This window comes from Felis catus, chromosome B3 (genome assembly GCF_018350175.1).
Source record: "Felis catus isolate Fca126 chromosome B3, F.catus_Fca126_mat1.0, whole genome shotgun sequence".
Classification (NCBI taxonomy): Eukaryota; Metazoa; Chordata; class Mammalia; order Carnivora; family Felidae; genus Felis; species Felis catus.
This window is the reverse complement of record NC_058373.1, coordinates 46,278,040-46,298,897: the sequence shown is the minus strand read 5'-3', so window position 1 is coordinate 46,298,897 and position 20,858 is coordinate 46,278,040. Positions and strand designations below refer to the sequence as shown.

Here is a 20,858-nt window from a genome sequence, read left to right as displayed (position 1 = left end):
GCAGACCTAGTTCCATAGGGTTTTTATCATGATCCTCAGTGGAAGTATCTCTCCCATGGGTAGTGAAATTTCAAGACCAGTAGAATCCAGCTGCTGTGGTAAAAATGCATCCTCAGGTTTAAGCATGAGTGGATCCCCACCTCCACCTAGAGACTCCTGGCTCTTTGTTCCTGGCTGTGGGTGGAAATGGAGCCATATGAAGGAACTTAAAATTGTTAATGAATTCAGAGTTGCTTTTTCTCATTGTATCTTTTCTCAACCACTCATTACCAGACAAGAATGATAGGAGTGTCTGTGAAATGGTTTTGACTTTCAAAAGGGTTCCTTACGCTTGAAGGAAGACAGAGGCCCACTGGTCCAGTGGGAAGATGTCCAGGAGTTAGGAGCATTTTGTGCTAAGTCTGGGTCTGCAGCTACCTGCTCAGCTGTGCTTCCTTGGAGAGACCATCTCCCCTGCCAGGACCTCGGTGGCATGCCCTGTAAGATCAGCAGGATGGACTAGATAATGACAAAAGTCCCTTCCAGCTTGCAACATCTTCTACTAATTTATTAGGATTAGGATTAATATATTATGATTTTCAATTTATTAGGAAATTTACTAGGATTATAAATTAGGATCTATTAATATATCTTGCAATTCTAAAGTCTTATGAGCCTATTACTTCTAGGGTTGAACTTCCTTGCTGTTCTCAGTTTGCCTTCATTTCAGAAGAGAGACATCTTCTCATTTCCCCTGAAGGGAATGGGCTTTCTCTCTAGATTCACCATCTAGAGTTACTGCCACAGCATGTAGGAAGACTCCCAGTGGTCATTGGCTATACTGTATTATTCACAACTTCTATTTTCAACAATAAGAAAAAAGAAAAGAGGGAAGGAGTTCAGTTCAAAAACTCTTACATCCCCTGAAAGAAAAATAAAACAAATTGAAACTGTCTGGATATTATTGGGGCCTTTCACCTTCCAGGCTAATTGGCAATGCATCAAAAGTAACACAAGGTTCCAAAAGAATTCATTAATGCCAAAGTTCATTTATTCACACTTGGTACAGAAATGACGGTGTACCAGGGTGAAATAAATCTTCATTTAAAAAATAGATGTCAAGGAAGTTTGAAGAGTTTTTGAAAATTGTTTGAGTTTTGGGGTGCCTGGGTGGCTCAGTCCAGGAAGCATCTGACTCTTTATTTTGGCTTAGGTCACGATCTCATGGTGTGTGAGTTCGAGCCCTGAATCGGGCTCTGCCCTGACAGCATGGAGCTTGCTTGGTATTCTCTCTCTCTCTCTCTCTCTCTCTCTCTCTCTCTCTCTCTCTCCCCACCCCCACTCCCCTCCCCACTCACTCACTCTCTCACTCTTACTCTCAAAAAAAAAAATTAAAAAACACATTAAAAAGCTTAAATAAAATTAAAATTGTTTAAGTTTTTATACCTTTTTTCTTACCCATAAATAATTATGTTGTGTGCTATGGGGCACACGGAGCCAGGAATCAGTTATCAAAAACCACTGGCTACAGTAACTGTGATCTTAACCAAGTCCTTTTAAATTCTTTAGCTTCAAAAGAGAAATGATAATAATTAACACTAAAGGCTTTGGTGAGCATCAAATCATACCAGAAGCAATACGGTAATATATGCCAAAGTCTTTGTAAGCTATAAAATGACATAATTAAAAATAAAGATACCTGTGAGCTAATGTGGAGATGATTTTAAAATAATGGAAAATATATAATTTGTGATTAATAATTTTGTTTGATGTTCAAAAGATCTTCTACATCTGAGATTTTTTTTAGGTATATTTGCCCAAATCCAAAGCAGCTGAACTCCTATAGATACACATACGCACATGCACACTCTCTTCTTTAGTAGGATTTTAGAAATTTGTTTTCATTTATTCAGAAAAAAAGAAAAACAAAACATTTCCAATACCCTAAATGTGGTTATTGTTTTATGGGTGTATACATGTCAAACCTTATCAAATTGCATACTTCAAATACATACAATTTATTATATATCAATTATATCTTAATAAGATATTAAGATATTTATATTAAAATAATATTATCTTATAAATAATATTTCATATCTTAATGTTTTATTTTAGAAATATATAAATATATTATTATGAAATAATGTTTTATGTTTTATAAATATATAAATGTTTGTATTTATACATACAAAAATATTTATATTTTATAAATAATAAAAATATTAATTCTAAAAGGTCATTTAACATGGAAGATTATATTCTGGGTGACTCACTCTTCTGGCTTCCTTGTCCTGCGTTTTCCTTCATTCCTGGAAATGTCCCGGGAGAAAATAGCACACATTCCTAGCATTAAGCTACTTCCAGTTGGAGTTAACACTTCAAGACTTCCTACCACCTCTGGCAGTCAGGAGGCAGAAATTGAAGACCAGGACTCTGGAAGAAATCTCTGTCCCTGGCAGGAGCCCAGCTTTAAGGTAGCGGGTGGGGGTAGAACCAGCCACTGCCCCTTCCTGGCATTCCACACCCAACTGCCTGGCTTATCTTTCTCTGGAATTCAACACTGAAGGGCAAGCTCATCAGCTCATTCCCCAGGGAAATAAATGGAAGAGGAGGGAGAGAGAGACAAAGAGACAGACAGACAGACAGACAGAGGAAGAGGAAGAATGACCAGGCCTGAGGTTTGAGTCCAATGCAAAAGCAAGGAAAGTATGGTTGCCTTGAGACAACTAGCCCCCCAGCATCCTTCCCCTTCCCCTAATGTTTGCCTGCAGAACACATTTAGGGGAGGCCACACATGAGAACAGATTCTGCTGAAGTCATTTCACCCAACACAGAGACTTCTTTTCTTTTCTCTTTTCTTTCTTTTCTTTTCTTTTCTTCTCTTCTCTTCTCCTTTGAGAGAGAGGGAGCAAGTGAGCGAGGGCAAGACAGAGAGGGAGAGAGAGGGAGAGAGAGAAGCTCACCCATAGTGGGGCTCAAACTCATGAACCATGAGATCATGACCCGAGACGAAGTCAGATGCTTAACGGACTGAGCCACCCAGGTGCCCCAACCCAACACAGATTTCTAAACAGAGAGACCATTTTAGGTTTAATCCAGGGACAGAAGAGAGATAGGACATTTGCAAAATGACAGAAGTTTCGACAGAGATGCTAAAGAGAAAGCTACTCTGCCCAAATTGAGTCCTTTCCTACCAGCAGCAGTTAGTGATTTATTCCTTTGCTTTAAGGTTTTGACTTTTATACAAAGTAAATTCTCTCAGAAGTGCACTGCTCAGATAATATTTTTATTCTCAGCGGGGTTTGATGAGGGTCAGAAAGCCCTAGCAGAGGTTCTCAGGATTGCTTGCTGGTTGAAATTACCTTATTAGGTTATTAAACTACTGATATCAATCTCTCACCTCCACAGATTCTGATTTCAGTGGCTTGGGCTTGAGTAGAGGGATTTTTTTAAGTCCCCCAAATGATTTTAATGTGCAACCAAGGTTGAATACCACCTCTCTTGGGCAGTGTACCCACACACCCGGCTGATAATCAGATCCCCTAGGAGCCTGGTGAACATACAGTTGTGTGGACCCTCCGCAGAGCTTCTGCCTCGGAATCTCAGGTAGTTTACGCCACAGCCATCCACTGGTGCTGGTGCTAAGACCTCCAAGGAAGTACCCACATCCGCTGCCACGCACTCTCCCTTCACCTACAGGGTAAGGCCAAAGCAGTGCTTCTCAATTGTGCATACTGAGTACCTGATGATCTTATCAAAATGCAGATTCTGGGGCACCTGGGTGGTTCAGTCGGTTAAACCTCCGACTTCGACTCAGGTCACGATATAGCTCAAGAGTTCAAGCCCTGCATCAGGCTCTGTGTTGACAGCTCAGAGCCTGGAGGCTGCTTCGGATTCTGTGTCTCCCTCTCTCTCTGCCCCTCTCCCGCTCTCTCTCTCTTTCTCTGTCCCTCAAAAATAAATAAACATCAGGGTGCCTGGGTGGCTCAGTCTGTTAAGTGTCTGACTTCGCCTCAGGTCATGATCTCATGGTTCGTGGGTTTGAGCCCCAGGTGGGGCTCTGTGGTGACAGCTCAGAGTCTGGAGCCTGCTTCTGATTCTGTGTCTCCCACTCTCTCTGCCCCTCTCCTGCTCGCTCTCTCTCTCTCTCTCTCTCTCAAAAACAAACATTTAAAAAATTGTAATAAAAATGCAGATTCTGATTCATAAGGAAGGAGTCTGGGACTCTGCATTTCTTTTTAATTTTCTTTTAATGTTTGTTTATTTTTGAGAGAGAGACAGAGACAGAGTGTGAGCTGGAGAGGGGCAGAGAGAGAGAGACACAGAATCCAAAGCAGGCTCCAGGCCCTGAGCTGTCAGCACACAGTCCGATGCAGGGCTCGAACTCACAGACCACAAGATCATGATGTGAGCCAAAGTCAGCTACTTAACTCACTAGCCACTCAGGCACCCCATGAGACTCTTCATTTCTAACTAGCTCCCCCCTGATGCCCAAGCTGCTGGTCTGCGGACCCCATTTTAAGGAGCAAGGGCCTACAGCAATGTTTTTCAACCCTGGCTACGAGCTGAAAATCCTGTTGTCTGATGCAATTGGCCTGGGGTTCAGCCATACTGGGATTGCTTTTAAGGTGCTCCAGGCAATTCTTAGGTGCAGCCAAGGTTGAGAACCACAAATAAGCAAAACCAGAAAACTATGTTAAAGGTACACCTGCTTTAGGATTTTGTGATGCTTTATTTTATGAGAGGAACAAAAATGTTAAAATAATAGTATGTGTGATTTCTCTGGAGACAACGGATGTTGAGAAAGAGCCTTTTGTTTGCTGAAGAGAGGGCACAAATGCAGAAGCTGATAGTGGAAAGCGAACCCTTTCTACCTAAGAAAGTGCACAGATCTCTGAGGGAAAATGACACACTGAGAGGGATAAAAAGCAGCGGCTGGAGGATGGAACTTGGGTAAGAGGAAGAAATGTCTATAGAGAAATTTAAGACCCTTTCACTGTGTGTAGGGCCGTGTAACCTCCTCCCTCCGTGTCCAGGAACCTTCAACAAAGATCTAGTCCAAATCATATTCAGACTCCCCACCTGTGGTGGATTTTGTTTGTTTTTTTACCTGAGTCACTGTACCTAGCAGGGTTCTCCTAACAATCTTATTATTGCCTTTAGAGAAGGTGAATGATGTGCCCCACGTCTCATGACAGCCAGGCAGAGCCAGAGCTAAAACCTGAGTGTGGCAGAGGGAATCAACCAGACAGCCCAGGCTCTGACCTGCCAGGGAGAGACTGAGGCCTGGTCTTGACTTGCATGGGAAGGGACAAGGCCTCCAGGAAGAGAAAACAAGGAGCTGGATGGAGAGATGAGGTTTTGCTGAAGGCGGGAAGGCGGCCAGCTCAGCACCAACCTGCCACTCAGACCCCACTCCGGGCCTGAACCCCAGAGGAAGACAGGGGCGGGGGAGAGGACTCAGGAAGTGAGAAGCATAAGGGCCTCTTCAGGCATCTCTCTGCAGAGCTGGGGGCCCAAGACAGCCTCAAGAACCAAATAACAGGGAAACACAGAGGTGGGCCAGGGGTTCTGCTTTAGCAGGAAACATGGCTTCAGGAACTCTATGGAAGACAGCATTCAGTCAACAAAACATTTATTTGGCTCCTACTGTGTGCCCAGTGTTGAGGCTTCCATAATGAGCAATTCTAGTGCTAGAATGAAGATGTTCCTCCAAAGATGTAAAGCTCACCAGATGCTTGTGCCCAGTTCACTGAGGGTAGAGGTGCCCTTTCCGTATGTTTTTCTGCCTGCCCACACATCTTGAACATTGCTCATTTCTCCAGTGAAAAATTATTTCTTTTTTGGGGGGGGAGGGGCAGAGAGAGACAGAGGCAGAGACAGAGACAGAGAGAGAGAGAATCTTAAGCAGGCTCTACACTCAGCGCAAAGCCCAATATGGGCCTCTATCTCACGACCCTGAGATCATGACCTGAGCCGAAATCAAGAGTTGGACGCTTAACCGACAGAGCCACCCAGGCTCCCCTAAAGGAATAATTCTCACATTGGGGGTGGGGGGTGGAGTGCTGAGATTCCCCTCCAGAATCTGAAGAAGGCTGTGGAATGTATCCCTGGGAGAAAAGAGACGTTTTGCGCAAGCACACAAAACACTGCCTAGGATTCCAGTTCCCGGCCCCCCTGAATCCCCATCACAGACCTGCTAGGATCTGTGAGACCTGAATTGAGCATGCCCAACCTGGAGGAAAGGGTGGACAGCACACTCTTCAGGGCACCCTTTGTACCCATTCTTGCAACTGGGCTCTAGAGAAAAATGAGGCAGCCATGAATTTAAGGTCATGTTTTCAAAAGGAGGCTGAAGTAGCTGCCACTCCACAGTGACATCATAAACACAGGAAACTCATCATGACTTCTCTGGCCCATCTAACTCCTGCAGTTGAAACCCCCACCTCCTCAGTTTACCTCACTTCAGGTGGTTTTGAAGAGGCATCATCTTAAATAACCCACCTGAGACAGAAATGACTAATAGCCCCAAACCCATCTGGGGATAATTTCCACTTCAAAAAGTGGCTATGTTTACCCATACGGTGACATTTCAGAATAAGTGACAAAGGAAAATAATTCCAGAAGGACAAAAGAAGGAAAATTTAAAAATGAGCGCCTAATACACGTCAGGCACCTCACATATTCATCTGATTCTCCCAGTGTTGTTGTCCACTCTTTGCCAAGAAGGAAGCCGATGCCCAAAAGACAAAATAACTTAATTCCATAGAGCAGGGTTCTCAACGTGTGTGCACGTTGGAATCACCTGGGGAGCTTCAAAGACACTGGGTCCCACCCCAGAGATTGTAGCCTTGGCTTTGGTATTTTCAAAAGATGCTCTGAGGATTCAACTATGCAGACAGTTTGGGAGCCACTGTCAGAGACTAGATGGTGGAGATGTTACTTGTCCCAGTTTTTTCTTACTTGAGGGCATATATTCTGCTAGGTACATCCACACAGTCACCCAAGTTGTATAAATTTTGAACTAGTTTTGTATCAGTTGTTACCTAGCTGTTGACTCAAGCCCCTCTTGTCCGCCCTTACCCCCATCCTTGCTCTGCCTTCCTGGTACTCTCTGTGCTTGCTTGGAGTTGGAAAGCTCTGCGAGGAATGTTGTCAAATATCTTGGAGATCATCCCTGGCAGTTTCTGTGCTATATATGTGAGCAAGGTCAGAAATAAAATTTGGGGTAGTTTTCTGGGCATTAGTTGCACAAAGCTGAAAATCCTTACCCCACCTGTTCACCACATTGACCCTAACTGGAAATACCAACAGCAAATCCGGACCTTTGCTCAGTTTTTGCAAGAAACAGCTCAGGGCTTTGAAGTCAAAACATGTTTTGTTCTCAAATGTACCAGATCCATTGTCAGGTGGTCTCCTCGAGTTGTCCAGAAAATAAGAGACACTAAGAAAGAAAAAGGGCTCAGGAAATGATCTCAGACCTCCCAGCTGACTACACTTTCCTGTAATACAAACAGCAGGCCAGGCAAATCTGAGGTTTGAGCAAGAAATTCCTGTCTTTTGGGGCAAAGAGCAGGCGAGTACAGCTTTCCATCATTAACCAGGGTAAACCACATTAAGTGGGACAGTCAGGCAGCAGGCAAAAACGAGCTGGAAGCATCCGGCCTCTATTTATCTGGTCAGAGACAGTAAATACAGAAAATGAAAACAATACATGTCACAATTAGTTCAATCTCTTTCATAATTAACTGCAGAAGAACCTAAGTAGTGATAAAGATCTTTATCTTACATCTCTCTGTGCACCCCCACTTTAGTGCCTGTAATAAGTGTGCCCTTCTTTTTTCATTTAACAAACATCAGTAGAGTGGCCACTATCTGCCAGGACCTCTGCTAGGAGATAGTGTGGAGGGTAAGCCTGAATAAGACAGGATATTGGCTCTCAGGAACCCACAATCCAGCAGAAACACACACAAATTATTCTAATGTGCTCTGAGAAAAAGTAGTAACCAACGTTCATGCAAGGTGCATGGGAACTGAGAGCAAGGAGTGATTATTTTGGCTGCTGGGTTAGGAAAGAACTCATGGGGATGCCATATCTGACATGATACTACAGACGATGGGTCCAGTTGATTCCTACTGTTTATTCCAACCCTCTCTTCAGATTTTATAAAAGAAGAGAGACAGACACACTGGGAGCAGACCCGGATCAAGCATGAATAAAGCCCAGAACAAAGGTTGAAAACATCTTATGCATCGCTGAGGCCCCTAAGAGTGGCCTGTTAATATCTGCTGGATCTTGAAAAATGTCAGACTAAGATACAACTTGGAGATTATGTCATGACATTTAATTGCCTTTAAGTAAGAAAATGACATATCCTTTCACTATGAATCATGCCTTTCCCAGAGGCCTCTGATTCCCTGAAATTTCCTTTGGGGCTCCTCACATGAAGTAACAAGCACCATTTTTGATCATGTTTGTCTTGTCGTTCCAGCAAGGAAAACTGGGCTTAATCTTTCACATTGAAGATTTGGTTGGGCTTCATTTCTTCACTTCCTCGCCTGCTGCTTCTCTTTATGGGCTGGCTTGGAGTGGTGACTTAAAATAAAACTTAAGAAGAAACTCCTGAAATTCCTAAACAGAGGCTTTCGGGAAAACTCGACAACGCCTTGGAAGTATAAATGGAGTCACTGAACGCTAAAGAAAAGCCTTCTTTCAACGCCCACTGTCTGGAAGCTGAAGGCATGTCAGGGCAGGGGAGGAGAGAAATTTCTTCCAAAAGTAAATCTGAAAGCAAAAGATTTGAGCAAAATGAGCCAAAATGACCCCTCTCATTCCCATCCAACAATCACTGCAGGTAGGGGCTTTTCCCATAAACATGGTTGGTATGTTCATCATTGTATTTACTGAGCATCTATACAACTCAGGAACTGGAGGTGAGGAATTGGAATTATAGGGTGAACGACAATGCTCTCAAAGGATTATATACTTTAATTACACACACGTACAGTGATTTTATTTTTTAAAAATCTTGAACAAATAGAGCATGGTGCCGAGTGTGGAAGTGGCCAGTCTCAGCCTCTAGACTAGAATCAACACTTTTTTCATTATCTTACGGCATTTTTTCTTGCAAAATCTATATAGTTACAATCATTTTGAATACATAATTTGAAGGGGTTTTTAAAGTTTATTTTATTTATTTTAAGAGTGCGAGAGAGAGAGAGCGCAAAAGGATGTGCATGAGCAGGGGAGAGGCAGAGAGAGAATCCTAAGCAGGCTCTGCACTATAAGCATTGAGCCCAATGTGGGGCTCGATCTCATGAATCATAAGATCATGATCTGAACCAAGATCAAGAGTGGGACACTTAACCAACTGAGCCACTCAGGCATCCCTAGAGTGTTTTCTTAGGTTTATATGAAAAAAAAAAAACATGTCCCCTATCATGAAAACATCCTAGTCAATATCATTTTTAAGTAATTTCCTGGTATTACATTGCATGGGTGTACTATAATTCATACAACTTCCACAGTTGGGCATTTAGGTTGCTTTGGCAAAAATAAATAACACAGTGATTAACATCTGTGCCCATATGTCTTTGTCTGCATTTCTGATTATTTCTCTAAAAGATTCCCAGAAAAGGAATTACTAAGTAAAGAGTATGAATATTTAAGGCTTCTTCAAGCCCATTGCCAAATTGCTTTCCTGTACATAGGGAGCCATGCTTTTCTCCCCACACACTCACCAGCCTTGAGTTGTGCCATAGTCCTAACCTTGCATGATGCAGCAAGGGGCAAATAGTATTTTATTGTTGTGACTTGCATTTCTGTGATTACCAGTAAAGCTGAATGTTTTCCCATATATTTGTAAGCTGCTTTTATTTCCTTATCTGTGAACTGTCTGTTCACACTATCTACCTACTTTCCTATATTAATGTTTTGGTGTTTTTCTTATCAAAGTAAAAACTGTTTAAAGACTGAGGCTATTAACTCCTTTTCTACCACATTTGTAATAAATACTTATTTTTAGTTGGCTTTTAATTATTTTGTGTTTTTTTTTAAACATGCACTTACCATATATCCTAGTCCAATTCATTTCCTTCACATTTTCATCAATTTTCCTATGCCTAGTAACTCAGGGTGGTATATTCTAGAGAGGCCACCATGTGAGCGATAGCTTGGACTCTGGAGAAAGATGATAAGGCCAGGAAAGAGGGGCTGAAAGAACAGGGCTCTGCTGGGGAGCAGGTAGGATATACAGCTAAATGTATGAGGAGGAAATAAACAGGTAAGATGAAGCAAAGGGAAAATGAAGGTGGGAACATAAACAGAGCCAAGAATGAAGCCTATTCAGAAATGCATGCCAAGTTCCACACTCTTGTTATGGGTTGGCTCTCTCAACCTTTTAGCATCGAAGAGTGAAAAGGTGTGAAAAGGCTGTGGTCAGTCAGAGAAACACCGTGGGAGAGAGTTGAGGTACGTATGGAAGGAACCAGAAAACAGAGAGGGAAAAAAGGCAGAGTGCCCATGATAGATGTTTACTAAAGCTCAGTCACCTTCAGATGAGGGTGCTGTGATATTATAGACTCAGTGTGTGAAACACAACAACTTCACCATCTCTCGATGGTGACGTATTAGGTTGGCCACAGAGAAGTGCTAAGATTGATAACATCTGACATTTATACAAAGTCTGGGAGACATACTGCAGAGTGAAACATATACCTCTGCAAATGGCACTGAGCTCTCCAGAAACCAAGGTGCCAAGACTACCAGGGTGGGAAGCATGAAGATCACCACAGCCTACAAGTGTGGGCGCAACATGGACTGAGAGCTGTTGGATCAAACACAGATGGCACCGTAGCATGGAGCTTCCTCTCTACACTGGGAAAAGCATTGCTTGGATTTTTCAGGTTCAAGTAATGGCGTACTAGGTAATTTAGACCAACCTTCCATCAAAGATAATTTAATGGAGGACAGTGAAATGATCTATGTAAAAAACCCGACAGAGGGGCGCCTGGGTGGCGCAGTCGGTTAAGCGTCCGACTTCAGCCAGGTCACGATCTCACGGTCCGGGAGTTCGAGCCCCGCGTCAGGCTCTGGGCTGATGGCTCGGAGCCTGGAGCCTGTTTCCGATTCTGCGTCTCCCTCTCTCTCTGCCCCTCCCCCGTTCATGCTCTGTCTCTCTCTGTCCCAAAAATAAATAAAAAAAAAAACAAACGTTCAAAAAAAATTAAAAAAAAAAAAACCGACAGAATACAAATGGTTGTAGGACACAAAATAAATATGCAAAAGTCAATTCTGTCTCTATATACACTAGCCACAATCAGAAATTGCAATTATTAGACAAAACAGACTTTAAGTGGAAAAACTCCCACAGAAGACGAAGAAGGACATTATGTAATGATCAAAGACTCAATCCACCAGTAAGCTATAACAACTGTAAGTATATATGCACCCCAGATCAGATTATCTAAATATACAAAACAAATGTTAACAGGACTGAAGGGTGAACTAGACAACGATAACAGTAAGACTTTTCAATACTCCATTTTCAATAATGAAAAATCAACCAGAGTATCAACAAAGAATGGACTTAAAGAATATCATAGGCAAAATGGACTAAACAGAAATATACAGAATGTTCAACCCATCAGTAGCAGAATATATATTCTTTTCAAGCACATAAGGAATATTCTCCAGAAGAAATCACAGGTCACAAAACAAGTCTTAACAAATTTATGAAGTTGAAATCTTATAAAGTATCTCCTCTGACCACAAAAGAAATTGCAATTAAAAACCAGTACCATTTACAACAGCATCAAAAAATGAAATAGGAGTAAATCTGAAAAAATGATGTGAAAGACCCAAAACTGAAAGCTATAAAATAGTACTGAAATAAATGGAAGAAGACCTAAACAAATAGAGAAATAGATCTAGTTCATGGATTGGAAAGTTCAATATTGTTAAGAAGTCAGTTTTCCACAAACTGTTGTACAGATTCAAAACTACCCCAATAAAAATCCTAGATGGCAATTTTAAAGAAATTAATAAGCTGGTTCAAAAAAACCTTGAATAACTAAAACAAATCTGAAAGAGAACGAAGTTGAATGGCTAATGCTACCTAGTTTCAAAAATTATTACAAAGCTGTAGCAATCCAAACAATTGGTATTTACATAAAGACAGACAGATCACTGGAACAGAAGAGGATTCAGAGATAAACCTGCATATATGCAGACAACTAATTTTTGACAAAGTCTCAAAGGCAACATAGTCCAGAAACAATAGCTTTTTCAACAAATCACAGTGAGATACCACTTCACACCCAACAAGACGGCTTCTAACAAAAACATTTTAAAAATTAAAAAAATACTAATAATAAGCATTGGTGAGGATGTGGAGAAATTGGAACTTTGTGCATTGTTGGTGGAAATGTAAAATGGTGTAGTTGCTATGTAAAACAATACGACATTTCCTCAAAAAATGAACAATAGAACTACCATTTGATTCAGCAGTCCAGTTATGGGTCTAGACCCAAAAGAATTGCAATCAGGACCTCAAGGAGTTATTTGTACACCCATGTTCACAGCAGCATTACTCACAATACCCAAGAGGCAGAAGTAACTCAAGTGTCCATCAACAGATGAATGGATAAACAAAATGTGGCCTATACATAGAATATTATTCAGCTTTAAAAAGGAAAGAAATTTTGGGAACGCCTGGATGGTTTAGTCGGTTAACCATCTGACTCTTGATTCTAGCTCAGGTCTTCAGGGTCGTCATGAGTTCAAGCCCTAAGTTGGGTTCCAAACTGGGCGTGAAACCTACTAAAAAAAAAAAAAGAAGGAAGGAGATTCTGACGTATGCCACCCAAGATTCACATGGGTGAATCTTGAGGACATTACAGTAAGTGAAATAAGCTAGTCACTAAGAAAAAATATTATATAGTTCCACTTATGGAGGTAACTAGAAGAGTCAATAGTGGGTTGGGGAAGAGGATGAGATTCCACTTTGGATATCTGAGTTTGAGATGCCTGCAAAGTTCAAGTGTCAAATTTGTATTGGCAGTTGAAAATATAGATCTGAAGCTAACAAGAGTCTTTCAAAGCTAGAGATACATCAAAGTATCTTTTTAAATAATAGGCGTGACTGAAAAACTGGAGTGGGGGCGGGGGGGGGGGGGGAGGCAATTGTTTTGAGAAAAGAAATGAGCCCTGAAGGGTTGTTGGTAAGTTGAAGTCCGGAAGAGAGAAGGTAGTACCACCCCATTTTATAAATGAGGAAGAGGAGAAGGTTCGGAGAAGAGTAGGCAGCTTGCCCCAAATCACACAAGTCAGTAAGGGGCAGGGCCTGGATTTGGACTTGTTATCCACCCTTGGCCACTATCCTCCTCCCACCATAAAACAAAACAAAACAAAACTCACCCAAGCAGGAGAGCGCGCCTTGCCAACAGCTGCTTCCTGGGGTGAGGCTCCCTTGCCAGCTGAGACCTGGTGTCCTCGCCTGCAAAATGGAGAAAATGTGACCTCTCTTTCCTAGTGCACAGGGCTGTGGCGAGAGCCAGGTGAATCACAGATACAGACAACTGTCAACAGTGAAATGTTCGGTGGGGCTACAGCCTCTGTGCACTGGTCTCTGAACAAGGGAAGACCCTCCTCACAGCTGTCCTGCAGTAACCTTAAAGGCAGAGGTCAGAATCTTCCCACGAATCTAGACCAATAGCCCAGTTAATGAGTTCGACCTCAGACCCACTGCCTCATGTTTACCTTTCTCTGGGAACCGTCAGACCCAGCCCAGTTCCCAGGCTCTGCCAGTTCTATGCCAAGCTGGGGCCACCCGATCCCCACCTACGGGCCCAGCCCCCTCTCTGCAGACTGGCCCTGACCAAATGCCCAGTGCAGGAAATTGAACGCTTATCCTGTTCTAACACTTTGAGACTAGAAACTGCCTTGTTTTTGGCAGGGCCCCACCTCAGTGCCAGGACTGGAACCTGGGTAAAGGCATGAGTCTGCAGGCGGATGGTGCTGTCTAGCCAGGACTCCTGAGAATCACCTGAGGCTAAGAACTGCTGGCCACTGGCCCCTGCCCACTGCCCACTTTGTGGCCTCAGGCTCATGGCCTGCGTGGACCATACCCTTGTCTTAGAGTCGCAAACATACTGGCTGCTGTGTGTGTGTGCCGCTCACCAGGCTACCCATTCTTTCAGCAGCCTCCATGGGGCCCCCACCCTTTACACAGCATCCCCATCCACCAGTGCCTATCCCCTTCATGGCCTCCATGGCCTTTTTTTCCTGTACCCCTCACCCCCAAATGTGCATGTTTCCTAAGATTTTATCCCGATGTAAATTTTCTTCTCTGGATCTATTGTCCTTTGACAATCTTACCTACTCCTGGGGTTTTAACTAGCACCCCCAAGTGGAAGAGGCCCAAGGATATAAAAGTCATTTTCAAATTAGAATGACCAGGGCCCAAGCCTGATTGATGGGGGAGGAAGAAAAAGGGTGAGAGTCAAGGGGGAACCTGGGTCCCAAGAAGGATGGCACTTGACCATAGCGGTGGAGGGAAAAAGCCAGGTCCCCGTGTTCTCTGAATCCTCCAGGCCTGGCACAGTTCCAGGCATAGATGGGTACAGAGTCTCTGCTGGATGGATGAATGAATGAATGAATGAATGAACAAGTTGGTGCTTCCCTCTCTGGGTCCTAGTGCATTTTCTGGGGCCAATCTTGCTCTGGATAGGAGGCATACACAAAGCCAGGAGAGAAAGTAAGGAGGCAGCCAAGTAGAGAGAGGAAACATTAGTCCCTATGAGATCTGCCCAGGAACAGGAGACCAAGAGAGAAATAGAATGGGCACCCAGCACCCCAGCGCCTACTGTCTCCCTACAAAACTTGGGTCCTGCAGGCTTTTGTTTTCTCTGAACCACACCATTGCTGGGGTTACTGGCAGGCTAAGCCCCGACTGCTTTTATCTTGTTTAATCCTCCCAAAGACCTTCTGAGGTAGGTACTATTATTTTCTCCACTTTACAGATGAGAATATAGAGGCAGGAGGTCCAGCAACCTGACTGAGATCCCACAGCTTACAAAAGTAACAGACCTGGGATTTTTTTTTTTTCTTTTTATTGCAATGGTGCTATTTCATCTTTAAAATACCAGCAATTTGTCCACATGCTCGGCTTTGCTAGGATGTGTTATTTTCAGACCCAGCAATGAACTATAGCATGGTAGAAGTGGAAAAGCCTTTGAGATGAATTAGTCCAGGCCAGAGCTGGGGAGAAAGGGGGAGGAGGGCTGAGCATACAGGCTGCGCATCCTCCCCTCCCTCTTCCTTCAGCTCCTAAAATAAAACAGAACAAAAGCCTGGAAAGTTACCGGATTCGAGAATTCAGCATCTCCCTCCTAACTCCCTGTGATTTTATTATTCAGGATAGCAAGCAGGACCTACTTCCCAGAGCAAGATAGGAGCTACGATGTCTCTGCTGGTGGATGTGATTTTGAAAGTGCAAAAGGGCAGGAGCGTCTGGGTCCCTGCTTCCAGGGGAGGGCCTCCTGCTAGAGCCCTCTCCGGGATGCTGGGAAGCTGCAGACAGCAAATCCAGGGCCTGAGGCCTTCCCAGGATCGGCTCCCCAGGAAGTCAGCCCTGTCCTTCCACAAGCCCTCCCCTCCCCTCTGCATCCCTAATTGGCGTCTTCTGGTGACTTCATTTTTCACTCTTGGCTAAAATGGGCCTCTGATGATTTATTCTATCCTAGGTGTTGACAAGCTCAAGAAGTTGTGCGGGGCCTGCTGCCAGGCACTGGTGGTGACAAAGCGTGACTCACCACTCCCAGGTCAGCCGGGGGGGGGGGGGGGGGTAGGAGGCAGGGGAGCCAGCTGACAGCGCTCGCTGCATCGCTGGGCCTTCTGCCCTCTTGCGAGGCAGCTCCACTCCTGGATGGGAAACAGACACCCCAGAACCCTGTGACGGAGACGGGACTGGCAGCCCACAGGTCTGTCACATCCCAAGGCTGCTTCTCTGTGTTGTTTCCCACCCCCAGTGCCAAATGCTAAACTGCCTTTCAGAGAGAGCTCTAACAGAGAAGTATCAGCCAGCCCCTTCTTTGAGTCCCCTCAATCACATGTTCACAGAACATGAGCAGTTGGGAGGGGGGAGCCAAAGACTTACAGGTCATTTAACTCAATCTTTTTATTTTGTGAGAAAGAATTTGTGGCCCAAAGGGGCACCTGGGTGGCTCAGTCTATTAGGCATCTGATTCTTGATTTCACTCAGGTCATGATCTCAGTTTCATGAGTTCAAGCCCCACGTTGGGCTCTGGGCTGACTCTGCAGAGCCTGCTTGGGATTCTCTCCCTCTGCCCCTCCCCGGATGGCACTCTCTCTGTCTCTCTCAAAATAAATCAATGAATTTTTAAAAATTATTAAAAAAAAAGAAAGAATTTGAGGCCTTGACTTTGAGAGGTCAAGCAATTTGACCAAGGTCACAAAGTGAGTTCAAGGTGGAGCTAGGACTAGAACCCAGGTGTTTGTTCCAGCCTTGTTCTCTCTTGTCAACCAAGATGTTAGGAGAATGTCACCAGCGCTCCTTGGGGGAAAGGAGGCTGGCTCTCCTCCAGGAAAAGGGGCAAGAAGCACTTGCCCAAGGCGAGATGAGCTGGCTGGACTTCGGCTTTTCCCTTTGATCCTCTCTGATGGGTCTCTGTGCTTTCCTGGCTTATGGGGAACCCAGAGTCCTTGGTGCTCTGGGCTGAGCATCCCCTCTCCCAGGGATGACGCTTCGCTCACAGGAACGTGCCAACGGCGGGTGATCCACAGACTGTTCCTTGGCTTAGCCAAGAGCAAGTTGCCCTCATAAGACTCTGTTGCATCAGGCTGCTAAATGACCTCACTTCTCTTTTTCTGTCTACTGACCTTTTCTGGGTAAACAGTTTGTGAGTTCAGGGGAGACTTAAATTCATGGAGCCAGTAAATGAAAAGGGGCCACACAATTCCTCTGGTCTGTACCAGCTACACTCAATCCAGGGACCGCCTCCACAACACCCCAGGCCGACACTACCCTCAGCTTGAACACTTCTCAGGACGAACCATTCTGCCGTCCTCACTCCCAGCTCCTCTGTGGCTGGGCAAACCCAAGTAATAGAGATGACTCTCTAGTCCTGCCTGGACTCAGCCACACTGTGATGTCCCTTAGGTTGATACGAACAGAGTGAGTATTTACCCTTCTTGGACTACAGCTTGTGTCTGTGCTCATGACTTACAGGGATGAGCCCAAACAGATATAACCATTCTTGATCCTCTAAGCCTCAGTGTCTGTTTGGTGGGCTAGATAGGGTTCTCACTGCCCATCTGATCTCCAGGAATAAAAAAAAAAAAAGGAAAGAAAGAAAGAGAAAAATAAAAAGAAAGCTTGCCCACCTCCCCTAGAGAAACTGAATATAAGAAGAAAAGATAAATGCCAAACTTGTCCATTTGCGTCTTGCTAGCAATTCTGCTGGAAAGTCTGACTCAGGAGGAGGTTGGCCCCACCCAGGGTACGATGCCAGTCATCTGTTCTCTGAAATTAACCTCCTTCTTCCTCTTTCCCTCACAGTTGAAGAAGACCATGAAAAGTATTATTATTGTTCTAACTTCCTTATTCCATTCCTTTTAGAAACCACATTAGAGTTTCATCCAGTGAAAAAACTCAATTATTCTACACCAGGCAGGATTCCAGGAGATATACTAGTGAATGAAGCAAAGTTCGTGACCCCCATAAAACTTACTACTCCAGCAGACAAGGCAAGATAGTGATAGTTAAACACTGTAACATTATAAACATTGTAACAGGGGTTAACATGCAATACAAAGGAAGACAAAGCAACAAAAAGGCAAGAGGTGATGTTATTTTGGGTAAGAGGATGGGGGCAGGCCTGGGAGGTGATGTTGGAGCAGAGGCTGGAGTGGAGGAAGGGATCCCTCCTTGGGAGTATCTGGGGGAAGTGTTCTAAGATGAAAGAACTGTAAGAACCAAAATAAACCCCAGAACAGTGTACAACTGGGATCAACTAGAATGAGTTCCAACTAAGGTTTCATAGGTGGAAATCATTTATTTGCAAGCCACATTTTGCCAATAGCTGAAAAATTCAACATGACATGACTTGCACTTAGAAACCTCTAGTATTTATGACCCGATTTCCAGCAGGTGGGACCGTCAGTATCTGAATGAAGTGATCAAAGTCTTACCTCTGTGGAAAGCTCTATCACATACCATCTTTTTAAATAATCACAACAACCCCACAAAGTAGATATTATAATTGGCAACAGTGTCACAGATGGGGAAACTGAGGTTCTGGGCAGTAAAGTATCACATGCATGGCAGAACCAAGACTAACAATCTGGTGTCTTGACTCCAGTCCCGACCCAGGCCATCAGTATGTAGAAGGGCCCCATTTCTAAAGGAATCTAACCTGTTTCACTGAAACACGAAGTATAGAGAAAAGTTCAAGAACATCTGGGCTTGTAAATTTAACTTCAAATCAGCACAAGAACTGATATCAGAGATCAATATCTCTGTAGCGGTGTGGCTGTGCACCACTACTCAGCTCTCCTTCAAGATGACCTGCCAAGGGGAGCAGAGTTCCTGATGGCCCCTGTGAATGTCCTGTGGACCTGGAAGTGTCAAGGCCACCCTTCTCCCAGCTGCTCGCAGCCATTGGCTGAGCATGGCGTGGGATTCAGGGCAGGCCCATCCTGCTTGCCTCACGCCGCCTCCAAAGGCAGCTTTTGAGCTCTGGGACTACTGCTGGACTGCCCGAGCCCCTGTCAGAAATGGACTGCATACTGGGGGCACCCGGGCGGCTCAGTCGGTTGAGCGACAGACTTCGGCTCAGGTCATGATCTCACAGTTTGTGAGTTCGAGCCCCGCGTCGGGCTCTGTGCTGACAGCTCAGAGCCTGGGGCCTGCTTCAGATTCTGTGTATCCCTCACTCTCTGTTCCTCCCCCACTCATGTTCTCTCTCTCTCTCTCTCTTTCAAAAACAAAAATTAAAAAAAAAAAAAGATGGCAGACTGAAAATCTACCTCATTCTTCCTTCCCTCTTTCCTCTCACAGTGCCAGACCTGCATTACAGTATGAAGGCTCCCTCATCATCTCCTGAGAACACCCTCTCCTCCCTCATAGACATTTCTCCCAGTAAACCCACTGCCTGCCCAAGCTCATCACCCGGTATCTGCTACCCAGAGGATCCACACTGACATCATTTCTAATCTCAATAGTTTTATTTTACCTCTTTATAAAAGGACTGTACTATTAGTTCATTTTCTCTTTGTCTTTCTGAACCTAAAAACACATAAGAGAAAAAAAGTATTTTGTCAACTACCAGGGTCAGACTTTTGGCCTCATTAATGGTCCATTTTCACCAAAATGTAAGGGGGAATTCTGGAATTTTACTGGTGTTAACTGAGGTGAAGTTTTGGCCTGAGTTCCACCAACAGCCTTTTACCTTAGCAGCTTGCACAGGTCCTGCCGAAGAACATTTCACTGCTTTGTTTCCAGGCTGTGAACTCCAGCTCAGAGCTAATATGGGCTGTCAGTGCATATTCCAAAGTATCTAAGTGGTTACAGGCGGTCACAGGGGGTGCTGTAGGCAGACGCAGGGGTCTGAACCAGCACTGTCCAAAGGAAACACAATGTGAGCCACATATGTAATTTCCATTTTCTAGTAGTCACATTTGAAAGGAGAAAGAAACAAGTAACATTAATTATAATAATATGTTTTGTTTAACCCGGGTGCATCTAAATTATTACCATATCAACCTGGAATCGTACTTCAACATTATTGATGAGATAATTTATATTTTTGCCACACTAGGTCTTTAGATGAGGCACGTTTCAAGTGCTCAACAGACACCATATACAGCTGGTGGCTCCCATACCGGATGGTGCAGGTCTAAGAACTTTTGATTCTGAGAAAGAATATTTGAATATGGAGAAGCTGACAGCTCTTTTCTTAGTGTTCCTTTAAACCACTTATAGATCCCCAACCCACCGAGGAATTTTCAAATCATCACCCAAGGGGATTTTTATTCAGAACTTTTTTTGTTGTTGGCTAGGAAATAGAAAATATTCATTCTGATATAAAATATAAAATGAGGGGCGCCTGGGTGGCGCAGTCGGTTAAGCGTCCGACTTCAGCCAGGTCACGATCTCGCAGTCGGTGAGTTCGAGCCCCGCGTCAGGCTCTGGGCTGATGGCTCAGAGCCTGGAGCCTGTTTCCGATTCTGTGCCTCCCTCTCTCTCTGCCCCTCCCCCATTCATGCTCTGTCTCTCTCTCTCCCAAAAATAAATGAAAAAAAAATTTTTTTTAAATAAAATGAGACGGATTGAGTTCTTAGGCATATATAAGATATCAGCTCCCACAATTATTTTAAATAAATCTTTGTAGCTGGAGAATCCAGAGTGCAAACGTTAAGAAGCTATTTCCTTTTCCCAAAAGTGTCTGAGTCTAGCAGCTTTCAAAGGTCCCATTCGGTGACCGATTTCTTTGGCCTCATCCCCAAAGTAGCCACCTCTTGCCCACCCCCCACAATGTACACCCCCAGCACAGACCACCAATCATACTGTTACTATTGCAAGAAAACACTGATACCTCGATTTTTTAAGCCAGAATCATACATTTAAAAGCCACTCCAGGGGCGTCTGGGTGGCTCAGTCGGTTGAGCACTCGACTCTTGATTTCGGCTGAGGTCATGATCCCAGGGTCATTTGATCAAGCCCCACATCAGGCTCTGGGCTGAGCATAGAGCCTGCTTCAGATTCTCTCTCTCCCTCTCTCTCTCTGCCCCTTCCCCACTTGCGTGTGCTCTCTCTCTCTCAAATTAAAAAAAAATTAAAAGCTACTTTACACGA

The 20,858-nt window shown here is 44.1% G+C and overlaps 1 long non-coding RNA gene across 2 annotated transcripts in view; it reads right to left on the bottom strand.

Moving 5' to 3' along the window:
* Positions 1 to 2,221: 2,221 nt before the first annotated feature.
* The window catches only part of LOC123385917, an 83,949-nt gene continuing 65,312 nt past the window's right edge, over positions 2,222 to 20,858 (bottom strand). The window contains exons 1-3 of one of the 2 annotated variants that reach the window (XR_006599189.1): positions 19,453 to 20,051; positions 13,400 to 13,478; positions 2,222 to 3,675 (exon numbers count right to left, since the gene is read on the bottom strand). This is a non-coding gene — a long non-coding RNA (uncharacterized LOC123385917). Of the gene's footprint in view, positions 3,676 to 13,399; positions 13,479 to 19,452; positions 20,052 to 20,858 lie in introns of those variants that run through there. The other variant, XR_006599188.1, reaches the window with a different exon arrangement.